Here is a 12,500-nt window from a genome sequence, read left to right on the forward strand (position 1 = left end):
GTGGTCATTAAAAATGACCACCAAAACCTTTGACAAAAGCTCTTGGTAATTGATGGTCTTCAATAATGCTTCTCCTTTAGGTACATTTTAAATCAGCTGAAAAATGCTGTGAAATGGGGGGGCACTTCAGGCCAGTGTAGGATTTGGGTTACAAGAACCATGAAACTGCACGAGAAAGCCCGTACACTGAATTACACGGCTTTCTATTCAAAGGAGGACAAAAGAAATTCCCTGAGTTTGATTTTTTGCAGCACAGAGAGGAGCACTGTCATGAGGCCGGTTAGCTCAGTTGGTTAGAGCGTGGTACTAATAACGCCAAGGTCGCGGGTTCGATCCCCGTACGGGCCAGGTCCTTTTCTCCTCTCTTACCAAAGCTGTTAGGTTCCTTTCCGTGGTGAAATGGGTTGTCATGCAATGCTGCCACACAGTGCCGACAGACAAGAGTGTTGCGGGAGAAGAGAAAAGTGTTTGAAGATTTAAGAGTGTCTTAGGTGGAGCCAAAATCAAGTGTCACAAATGCAAGTGGGAGGATTTCCAATGTTTAATATGGTAAAAATAAGCGGACATTATCTGCCGGTCCGGCACAGTCTGCCATGCTTTTGTCATATACTGTAAAGTGGTGTCGAACTGGAGCCTCACCATTTGCATATGTGAGGCTCCTGTTATACATCGATTGTCACATTAAATGACAAAAATGAAGAGAGTTAAAGCAGCTGGAGAGGTTTTCTTACAACTTTTGAGCTGACACAGTTTTGGAAAATGTTTCATTCACGCTGCACTGTACAACATAGGCAGCCAAGAGTCTCCAAAACAAAACAGAATTGACAGATAGGAGAAAATTCCCACTCGTCCTGAAGTTCCAAAAATCCAGCACTGAGCGTAAACAAAGTGTCTAAATAGTGTGGGAATGTTAAACCTAACCCTAGCTGGAGTTTGAGCAATCCAGCACTGAGAGTAAAAAGATGAGTCAAAGTAACATCTAATCAGATTAGTTTCCTTAGAGCTGGTTCAGAGTTTGCTCAAGAGTTTACCTTTCACAGATGCGCAAAGAAGAATGTTGGGGGTGCACGCTTCAAGGCGCCTTACAGCTGTAGGGAGTGATTCGAGACGATTCGTGGCGTGTGCTCGTTCCCATATACCTTACGCCCCAGGGTGCAGTGCTAGGATGACGTACAATACCGCTTGGGCACGTAACAGCGTTATATGCAAGTGCGGGACGTGAGGGTTTTCGTTTGTTCGTTTTGTTTTGCTCTGCTTTGCTTTGTTTTGCTTTCCATCGCGTTGGTAAGAGCGTAAATAAAACGGCGATTCCTGCGTCTACCACTAATGTAAGAGCTATTTCAAGTGCGACGTGGTGCGGCTTTTCAAATGCTCAACAGGATGACTTCGCATGCACGTGTGCTTTCATGCAGTCGTGTGTGCAACCATGTCTGCTTATGTGCAAACGGGCGTGGTTTCATGTATGCAAAAAACTTTCCTGGGCTCTTCTGAAGCACATAAAATTATTTGGAGATATACATTTGTCTTGTTTTCCTCTTAGGCTCTAGAATTGATAACTTTTTTTTAGGATTCTAGCTTTCTCCCCTTGCAGGCATCGGGCACAGAGGACCTCATGGTTTTCCTAAAAATCTTTTTTTTTGTGTTCCTTGTTGTTCCAAACTTAATTTTAATCACTTTTAATTAGATATTTTATTAAAAATAGTGCAAAAAATGACTAATTTCACTAAAAATAATGTAATATAAAACTGATGTTTTTAACTTTATTGTAGTGTTTTAGAAACTACTATGTCTTCAAAAATTGTTATTTTTCATTCCTAGGAATGAAAGCAGTTGTTATATGATGTTTATTTTCAAATTTTGAAAAAATCAAAGGATTCTAGCTTTCTCCCCTTGCAGGCATCGGACACAGAGAACCTCATGGTTTTCCTAAAAATCATTCGTTATGTTCCCTGGTGTTCCAAACTTAGTTTTAATCAATTTTAATTTGTTATTATGTTAAAAACAGGGTAATAAGTTTCTAATTGGACTATAAATAATGTCATATTGTCTGCTATAAAACTGATGTTTTCAACTCCATTGTAGAGATTCTATAATCAACTAATAGAGAATTTAAATAAAAAAGGGCATAAGAAGACATTACCAACAACGACCACAAGATGGAGATATTGTCCAAAGAGGCAAGAAGGGCAAAGCCGCGATAAGGTAAAATCATTTTTTGAAAGAGATTGCTGTCAGAATGCACACCGTCTTACCACTGCAACATGGGGAATAGAGGGAAATGAACACACGCTACGAATCGTCTCAATCACTCCCTAGAGTCGTAAGGCACATTGAAGGGTGCACCCCCATCATTAATCGTTGGGCCTCTGTAAAAGGAAAGCTGTTGAGCAGTCTTTGAAACAGCTCGGATGAAACACTTGATTGCTTCCATGTGCATCTGGAGCCCACTTCTTATTTTCACTTCACGCCGCCCAAAGCATTTCTAAAACAGGAGATTCGCGTTTGGGAATGCGCCCTGCCCTACAAATAAAACAGGTCTACGGGTCTGAAACCTGCTCCACGGAAAACAGTTCTGTTGCGCTTTTGATCAAATGGAGATTCGCTGTTCTTACTTTTTGATGACATAACACCCAAAGGGGCTACTTTGGAGCTGGATTCCAACCAGCATCCTAAAGTTTCTTAGCGGTATCCTTTACAGTCCTCTGTTCGGTCGACAAGGAACAGTAGGGGGCAGCTTTCCTCACACATACAGTGCAATGTACTGTAGTGTTCCCCTTCATTGAATTCGCAGTTCTGCATCAGACCTCTAACTCGTTTCCTTAGCTTGGATTTAAGCCACGAAGCAGGCTTCTACTGTATAAACGTCTAGAGGAATCACAAACTATTTGAGAGGCCACCATCCCAGGGGGAACTGACAAAGTCTATCCCTAAACACCTAGCGCAGTCTCTCGAGAGACTGTCAAAAATCGCTTTCTCTGTTTGCGTTGCAAGTAAGTGAAAACGCGGTCTCAAACCAGAGCTACTTGGCAGCAGCGGCACGTAAATACCATTACTGTTACTGCTCGATACCGACGTTAGCCTACTATACCATGTTCAGCCACCGCTAGAAAATGTACAGCTCTAGAACCAGAGCAAACGACAGGATGGCCAATGCCAAACGGGCACACGTGTCAGACATGGAGAGCGACGAGGATGGGATTTGAACCCATGCGTGCAGAGCACAATGGATTAGCAGTCCATCGCCTTAACCACTCGGCCACCTCGTTGACAGAAGTGGGCTGTCCGGACATGGGTTGGCGCGCTCCAGATGATCTTTTTCTTTTTTTTCCCTCGTACTCGAGGGTCATTTTCCTGTTCCACATGCGATTTCAACATTTTCCTTGGGAGATGTCAAGCCAGCAAGCCACTGCTGTGGTTCAATGGCCAGTGTGGAGATCAGTGGCCCTGTTGTACACAGAAAGCACATCGAGCTCCTTGGACATGAAAAGTTCCAGATAAAAGCCATTTGTCACCCTTTCTCTTGGTGTTGATGTTGCTATTGTATGTAAAGGTGGCAACTTGCTCAGCGAGCAGGCGGAGCACACACCGAATGCAGATGTGTCTGAGTGGTGTGTCCAAGTGGCTGCAAAAGGACAGTGCTCCTGGGGCGCCGTGGCTTAGTTGCTTAAAGCGCCTGCCTAGTAAACAGGAGACCCTGGCTCTGAATCCCAGCGGTGCCTTTTTTGTTCTGTCTTCTCAAACAGAACTGGTCATTATGGACAACCGCCTACGGCTAGACTTAATTAAATGCAAGCATTCATTTCCTGTCTTGAACGACTTGTTTTTCTTAAAATGGATGCAACTTGCAAAACATGAAATACAAACCTTGCTAATCAGCGCTCGCGGCTGGCAAAAAAAAAAAGAGGTCAGCAATGTTTTTTTCTTTAACCTTAACCCTGCTAATGGAGAAGAGTTAAACGACCGAGTCTATGCAGCTTAAACGGTCCGCACGTCGGGTTCTTAGCTGAAAGGGTGGTAAATCACACTCACCCCAATCCTTAATCTTTTAAAGAGGATACAAAATTGAACCTAGTCGCCACATCACATACATCCTGTTCAACGATAAATAGGTAACATCTGTAGTGTGCTCTCTGAAGGCACTAGTTCTGTAGGATTTGGGATTTACTGAGACAATTATTCATTGTAGCAGTAAATCACAAAGTTGATTCTTTTGATGGCTTTAGAATCCAACCATGCGACATAACTCAAACAACGCACACACACAGGTACTAATACACGAGGATACATTTATTAATACATAGAATATGCATGTAAACCTAACAGATCTTATCGAGAGGGTTATCAGAATACAAAAGGTATATATTCAGTCAGTTACAAAGAGTTACATATATCAAGAGGACATACGTTCAGTATATCATTCATTTAGACCGTTTCGTAAATGAACTTGGTTATAACTTCTACACTAGATACTCAAAACAAGTACATAACTCTTAGGAATTAAATTGATATCAACTGGTTGGGATAACAATTGAATTCTCGAGCTGTCATGCAGTGAAGTTGAATACTCATCCAATCTCTGGGGATTCAGATCTCCTGCGGGCACAAAGCAGTTGCAGGCTTGTTGCTGTCTAATCCGCGCTCTCTGGCTCTATGCCAGGCTTTGCTGTTCAGCTTGCGACGGTGCTCTGGTGATGTTGACCTTGGGGTTGTAGACCACTTGGATGAGGCTCTCTCTTGGAATCTTGCAGACCTTTAGGCGCCAATGGATGACCATTGATCATGATAGCCAGGCTTAGCTAAGTGCATCCCCATTTGGGAGCTGTACCTTATCAAAAGAAAACATCTTTAAATCAGTCTGCATGAATAGCTTCTCTGTTACTGCACCACAGAGATGAAGAGGGAGATGGGGCCTCATTTGGGAAAGCACAGCAACACTTAATTCTGTCTTATTAATAAGCCTCGCCGCTACAGTACGTACAGTTATAATTCAATCTGAATTAAAAACTACATGTCCCAGTTACCATGGTGGTGCTTGTGATCATTGCGTTTAACCAACGAAACAGGGCGAAAAATCAGTCACATGACTTTGTGGCTGAGTTTAGAAAGCTTAACGTATCAGCAAGACAGCAAAGACATTTTTCCAAGAAAGTTTAGCCTTTGTCACTAATGAAACCGCTAAATAAAGACATAAATATGGAAATTGACAGTTAATTGACTTTTATATTTCTAAATATCACAACATGTTCGAATCCAAGTCATTTTTAATAACAATGGGTAAACTGGGTAAACTATCACAAAGCTTTAAAAAACTTAACATTTTTATTATCAACAAATTGTAAATACGATGTTTACATTGGCATTATTAATTTTTCACTTGAGTATATGGAGGATTGTGAGAGCAGACCCCCCCTCTTAGGCTACATTTTTAATAAGAAATGGAGGCTGTATGCGTTACAATATAAACATTTACTGTCAAACTTTAAATCAACAGTTGATTTAAAGACAATCTGTCAAAGTGCAATGAAACACAATATTGTTGTTGTTGTTGTTGTTATTGTTGTTTTTATCCTGTAAAGCGTTTTGAGAAGCCACCTTTAAAGGCGCTATATAAAGGCGCTGATTCTTATGGAATGTGTTTTCTTTCTTCTTTTTTTTCAGCATAGAATAAACCTGTTACAGTACTTGATTCTTATGGATGCCCGGTTCCGCCGGGGATTCAAAATAAAACATGGAATCACGTGTCTAAGGAAATAGCATTATAACTATATCCATGCACAAACAGTAGCATGTTACATTATTAATTTGGGTGTCTCCTCTTGCCAGAAAGCGCTAAATTGCATTTTGAGTGCGGTTTTTGACTTTTTTTAAATTACAACCCATACATAAGCTGATACTGTTTAGACTTTTAATTATTTTAAACTGTATTACAGCAGCACAATGTGCTTTTTCACGAAACCTAGAGTACTGAAATGTCTTGCGTTGTACAGCTTTTCAGCTAAATATATTTATCGCTTACACCTGACACTTGATGTGCCCGACAAAAACCAGTTGAACAGCTCTGTTGGAGGTTTGCAGATCAGATCAGATTCCCTTCCCCCCACAGAAAGACAGACTTATTAGTCGCTATTCACTGCGACAGCAGCTCCAATTTCAGGCGTAAGCGATAGATCCCAGTTTAGCCGATCTTGTTACAGCATGTTCCAGTTTACTCTTATTAACCATATTAATTTTAAGTGCTTAATGCCATTTTTTGACCACGCACGAATATTCTTATGTCCATACCTTTGCAAGGGAATCAGTGTGAATTGTAATACTAATTAAATAACCGCGGGCACTTTCCACCCCCTCTGACAGCAGGAACATAACCCATTCTCAGCTCAGCAGCTCATTACAATATAGGGTGTTCAAATCTTTTAGATAGATAGATAGATACTTTATTGATCCCGTGAGGGAAATTGCAGTGCAACAGCAGCTTAACACACACAACACAGCCACAGTGTAACGAATTATATACTAATAGTACAATACATACAATACAATACAAGAGTTACTCACAGTCCGGACACACAAGAGGAAACTAGAACAGAACAGTACACAGAAAATCGTATCACACGTATGAATATAAATATAGATGTAACCATAGATATAAATATAAATATAAATGTATTGCACAGGTCCCTGGCATATATTGCACAAAAGTGGTTGTAAACGGGAAAAAGAAAAAGAAAAAGAAAAAGAAAGAGAACAGATGTAGCAGTATATGTGTATATGCGTTTAGTCCAGAAACAGGTCACTGTCGCTGTTGCCTCTGCCAAGACGCAAGGTGGATGCGTTGTACAGTCTTATGGCAGACGGCAAGAATGACCTCCTGTAGCGCTCCCTGTCGCACCGTGGGTGAATCAGTCTATTGCTGAACGTGCTCTTCATTCCTGCAAGCCTGTCATAGAGGGGATGGGAGAAGTTGTCCATGATGGCCTCCAGTTTGGACATCATTCTCCTCTCAGCCACTACCTCCAAGGGGTCCAGGTCAGACCCAATGACAGAGCTCGCTCTCCTGATGAGCTTGTTCAGCCTTTTGGAATCTACTGCTCTAATCCCAGAGCCCCAGCACACCACTGCGTAGAAAATGGCACTCGCTACCACCGACTGATAAAACATGTGTAGCATCTTACTACACACATTGAAGGACCTGAGCCTCCTCAAGAAGTAAAGTCGGCTCTGTCCGTTCTTATAGATGGCCTCGATGTTCTTAGACCATTCCAGTCTATCGTCGATGTGCACTCCCAGGTACTTGTACGAGTCCACCATCTCCACGCCACTCCCATGGATGTAGACAGGAGTAGGTTTGACCTTTTTCCTCCTGAAATCTACCACCAGTTCCTTTGTCTTTGTAACATTCAGTTCCAAGTGGTTCACCCCACACCACTCCACAAAGCTGCTGACCAGTCCTCTGTACTCCTCCTCCTGCTCACCCTTGATACATCCCACAATCGCAGAGTCATCTGAGAACTTTTGCAGGTGGCATGACTTTGAGTTGTACTTAAAGTCCGAAGTATAGAGGGTGAAGAGGAATGGAGAAAGAACTGTCCCTTGAGGTGCCCCTGTGTTACTCACTACCAGTTCAGACACGCAGTTCTGAAGTCTCACAGACTGTGGTCTGCCCGTCAGGTAGTCAGTGATCCACGAGGTCATGGAGGCATCGACTTGCATCTCCTCCAGCTTCCTCCTTAGAAGTAAGGGCTGGATGGTATTGAAGGCACTGGAGAAGTCGAAAAACATGATCCTTACAGTGTTGCCAGCCCTGTCCAGGTGTGAGTAGGCCCTTTGCAGCATGTAGATGATCGCATCCTCCACACCAACACTGGGCTGGTAGGCAAACTGTAGGGTGTCCAGTGATGAGCTGACCATGGGTCTCAGGTGGGATAAGACCAGTCTCTCCAGTGTCTTCATGATGTGAGAAGTCAGTGCAACTGGTCTGTAGTCGTTGAGGACAGAGGGGCGCCCTTTCTTTGGTACCGGGACCAGGCATGATGTCTTCCAGAGCACCGGGACTCTCTCCAAGCGCAGGCTCAGGTTGAACAGTCGCTGGAGCACTCCGCTCAGCTGATCAGCACAGGCCCTCAGAACTCTGGGACAGATGTTATCTGGTCCTGTGGCCTTACCCCCGTGCAGCCTCTTCAGCTCCTTCTTCACCTGGTCAGCTGTGATGGTCAGCCTGGCCCGGGGGATGATGCTCATAGTGCTTTCAGTGCCGGAGGTGTTAATGGCGGAGGTGTTGGAGAGTGGCAGCTGTGGGGGATGGGTGGGTGAGCAGCCGTCGGGGGTTGTAGCTGTAGGCGGCCATGTTTGTGGGGGGATGGAGGAGGTGTTGGGCAGTTGCAGCTGTGAAGGGTTAGGGAGCGTGTGGCTGTGGGGGGATGGGTGTTGCGCCACAGAGGACCCAGAATCAAACCTTTTTGCTGCCTCAAAAAGCTTTAGAGAACTTAACATTTCTATTATCAACAAATTGTAAATACGACGTTTACATTGGCATTACTAATTTTTCACTTGAGTGTATGGAGGATTGTCAGCTGTCACTGAGAGCAGTTAATTAAATGTATTTTTTGATTCACAATCAGACAAATGCAACATAAATTGTTATCTTTGTCTTCTAAGTATATTAATAAACTTTCAGCATAGCTTTCTCCTAGTTTAGATTAATTTTTCTTGGGATTTTGGGATCAAACGTGGAAAGATTAGATTAGTAATCGTTTTTATTTTTTAAATACATTTTAGAAAAGTGTAATCTATACTTAAAAGCTGTATAAAAGCTGTATAAAAGACACTCGATATTAATGGAGTTTAGTTGATACTTTTTAAACTTTTAATTATTTTAAATTGTATTACAGCATTGTACACATGCTTAAAAGAGAAGAAAACGCAAGCCTTCTTCAGGTGTGAGGGCATTCTGCTCAGAATGAAACACTAAAATGTAATGTAGGCTCTGAATGGGTTCAATTATGATTTGGGCTTGATTAAGGTCGCTGCCTTTCATCCAAAATCTTGCTTGAATCCTTCTAAACTAAAAATTAGACATGAGCAGGGGCTCTGGTGAAATTTCTCTTTTTTTAATTTCTCTTTTTTTCTTGGAAAAATATCTTACCCGCTGCAATCCGGGCACAGAAGGATTAAAAGAAGCCAGACAGGCAGGGGGAAGAGTGAGTTCTAGATAAAGAGGTATCCAGGTAACAGTGAAGGTAACAGCCGCAGACGTGGCCTACTTAGCCCGCCAGGGTTACCCTACTCTCCCGGAGGAGGCCCACCGGGAAATAGCGCTCCAGGCGTTCCTGGCCCCGGCGCCGACTGAGGTGCAGTGCCACGTGATGCTGGCCGCACTGGTCCCCTTGGAGCAGGCCCTGGCTCTGGCTGAGCAGACTGATGCCGTATTCGAGGAAACCGGTGGGCGCCAACGGAGGGGCGCACGGGGAATCAGATGGGGAGGAGGAGACGCCCAGCGCGACGATGCTGGGGGAGCGATGACGGCTGGTCATCTGCCACTGCTGTGGGGAGAGGGGACACATCGCAGGCAACATGAAATTGTCAGGGACATTCAGCTATATACAAAGAAGAGACAGACAAAGTAATAATTCTATATTAACGTGGCCTACATATTGACGCAATGATCAAACTAACTGACATGTTCTGATTCAGATCCCCTGCAGTTCATAATAATTAGAACAATAGCAATGCTGAGTCCTCCCCACCCTACTGAGCACAAATTCAGCTGCTCTCCAGTTCTGTTCTGCATGTTTTTTCATTGCAATTGAGCTCGGAGCTGGAGATGATCTCCATACAGTTCTGTGTTAACTAGCCCGCACTTGCGTGCTAATTTACGGGTTGTGGCAAATGCTTTTTTATAGTTCATATACATGACGGCAACCTGTTACCGAGGAACCTGAGAGGTTTAAAAGCCTCACGAGCCAGGCAGGACTCCAACCTACAATCTTCTGATTCGAAGTCAAACGCGTTATCCATTACAACACTGGCCCATGGAACATGCGCTTGCACTCTACCACAGAGAACAGAAAAAGTGTTGATGTGTCGTGCTGAAATTCCGATTGATTTTGAATTCAAAGAAAAAAGGTTTTCTTCCAAAACACCATGAAATTGTCACATCTTGCAGACAATAGGTGTATTCCATGTTGAAAAGAGAAGAAAGAAAACCATGGAGCCTTTTACAGGTGTGAGGCTTCTTCAGGTGTGAGAAGACCTCACAGTCGAAATGCTGTGTTTCCGTTCTTCTCTTTTCAGCATGCAATAAACCTATTACTTGATCCTTTGCAGCCGAGGCATGCTGAAGTAGCTACCCAGCTGAACATCTAGCAGACTCTACAGTACTTCTCTCCTGTAGAAGTAAAGCAGGGCTTGCTGGGTGAGCTTTTGCTCCGGTAAATTAGGTCACGTGTCATGTTAAATCACTTCTTCTAAACACAACATTTGCTGGTGCTAGCTTTCCCCATGAAAAGAGACATTTCCCTTACAGTACATGACATATCGTTTTTATTCTATCAATAAGTATAGAAATTAAACAAAAGAAAAAATGGTGTCGCCAAAGAATGCACAGCTCTGTCGCCTTGGGGAGGTGTCAAGGGCATTGAGCTCCTTGGACATGAAAAGTGCCCGATAAATGCCATTTCTCATCATTTCTCTTGGCGTCAGTTCTGCTATTAAATGGGACGGAGGCAACGGGCTCAGAGAGCAGGTTAAGTGCACACCGAATGCAGATGTGTCTAAGTGTCTGTAAAAGCGCGGTGCTCCGCTGGTGCTGTTCCCTAGTGGCTTAAAGTGCCCGCCTAGTAAGCAGGCGATCCTGGGTCTGAATACCAGCGGTGCCTCTCTCCGTGTCTTGTTGTGCCGAATGTCTCATTTCAGACAAACATGTACAGCTTGGTTCAGTTTAATGCAAGAATTCATTTCCTTTCTGGAATAACTTGTTTTTGAAGAAATCCATACAGCTTGTGAAAGATGAAATCCATTTCTTGGTTGTCAGTGGAAAAAGATTGCCGGCTGCAAGAAGCGCAAGTGATTGTTTTCTTTGACCATAAACCTGCAAATGTAGAGAGCACAAGCGGCCGTCAGTCTCTGTGGCGCAATCGGTTAGCGCATTCGGCTGTTAACCGAAAGGTTGGTGGTTCAAGGCCACCCAGGGACGCATGTCTCAGTTTTTCCAATGTAAACATCATCACCGCTAAAGAAGATGGTGCAGAAGGCTCCACAGTCGAAACATTGTGCTTCTTTTCTTCTCTTTTCAGCATGGAGTAAACCTTTGCTTGATCCTTTGCAGCCTACGCATGCTGACACAGCTACCTTTCTCTTAACGCGCCTCAATCATTATTCACCAAAACCATCAGCAGAATGTGTCGCCTTTGTGGTGATGTCACTCCTCTGCTTCACAAATGTCCTTAGTGACGGACCATTCCTTTCTGCCATTTTTCCGGAGCGGTTATTGATTGCTCCATCATTTCCCTCATACTTTCCATCCCTAGATTGAAAAAAAAAACAGAAACAGGCTGACAGGACGACAATCAAATTGCAAAAACTCATCAAAGCACTCGATAGAGTATTTGAATCCACAAGTAGCTACGAGCAACTTTGTCCTGGCTTGCATGAAAGTCGGAAAATGTCAAAAAGAAAAAGATGGTGGCTTCTTCATATTCGTTCTTTTATTTTTAGTTCGTTGGCTCTTCTGTCCATTGTCCTCCTGCCTGGCTCTTGACCTGTGACTGTCTGAACGCACACAGTAAAATTTCATGTGGGGGATTTGTCCTGAGCCTCTGTGAAAGACCCACCCACCCCCATAAATAACTGCTCTAGAAACACGATTGCAAAACTAAACCACAGCTTAAAGAGGAGCTTGTCATGACCGCCAGGCAGTTAAGACCAACTCTTAAGCGATCTAATCAGCACCAGCAGTGGGTGATTATTAACAAACGCTGCCGCACGAGTTAACCCACCTGCACACACTCCACCGTGCGGTACACAGTGCTATTTTTACCATCTTTACCTGCTTCCCGCTGCTCAGTATTGAGTCTATTCCTTGAGAGCTCTACCTGGCATTTTTTCCATTACCTCGTTTATTCTGGATATTGGACTCCCCTTCTGCCTTTTTGACTTTGGACCTCGCCTCTCACCTCGGACTGTTTGCCACCAGTGTTCTCCCTGGATTACGACTTACCTTACGCCTCTTGACCACGAAACAAAGCAAAGCAGAGCAAAACAAAACGAACAAACGAAAACCCTCACGTCCCGCACTTGCATATAACGCCGTTACGTGCCCAAGCGGTATTGTACGTCATCCTAGCACTGCACCCCGGGGCGTACGGTATATGGGAACGAGCACACGCCACGAATCGTCTTGAATCACTCCCTACAGCTGTAAGGTGCCTTGAAGCGTGCACCCCCAACTTTCTTCTTTGCCCATCTGTGAAAGGTAAACTGTTGAACAAACTCTGAACCAGCTC

General features: G+C 43.7%; 3 non-coding genes across 3 annotated transcripts; 2 read left to right on the forward strand and 1 right to left on the reverse strand.

Moving 5' to 3' along the window:
* Window positions 1-274: 274 nt before the first annotated feature.
* On the forward strand, window positions 275-348 carry trnai-aau (transfer RNA isoleucine (anticodon AAU)). Its single transcript has one exon. It is a non-coding gene; the product is annotated as a tRNA-Ile (tRNA).
* A 2,836-nt stretch (window positions 349-3,184) lies between these two features.
* On the reverse strand, window positions 3,185-3,266 carry trnas-gcu (transfer RNA serine (anticodon GCU)). Its single transcript has one exon. It is a non-coding gene; the product is annotated as a tRNA-Ser (tRNA).
* A 7,851-nt stretch (window positions 3,267-11,117) lies between these two features.
* trnan-guu (transfer RNA asparagine (anticodon GUU)) lies at window positions 11,118-11,191 on the forward strand. The gene has a single exon. It is a non-coding gene; the product is annotated as a tRNA-Asn (tRNA).
* The last annotated feature ends 1,309 nt before the right edge of the window (window positions 11,192-12,500 follow it).

This window comes from Lepisosteus platostomus, unplaced genomic scaffold (assembly GCF_059453375.1).
Source record: "Lepisosteus platostomus isolate fLepPlt1 unplaced genomic scaffold, fLepPlt1.hap1 Scaffold_48_H1, whole genome shotgun sequence".
In the NCBI taxonomy this organism is placed as follows: Eukaryota; Metazoa; Chordata; class Actinopteri; order Semionotiformes; family Lepisosteidae; genus Lepisosteus; species Lepisosteus platostomus.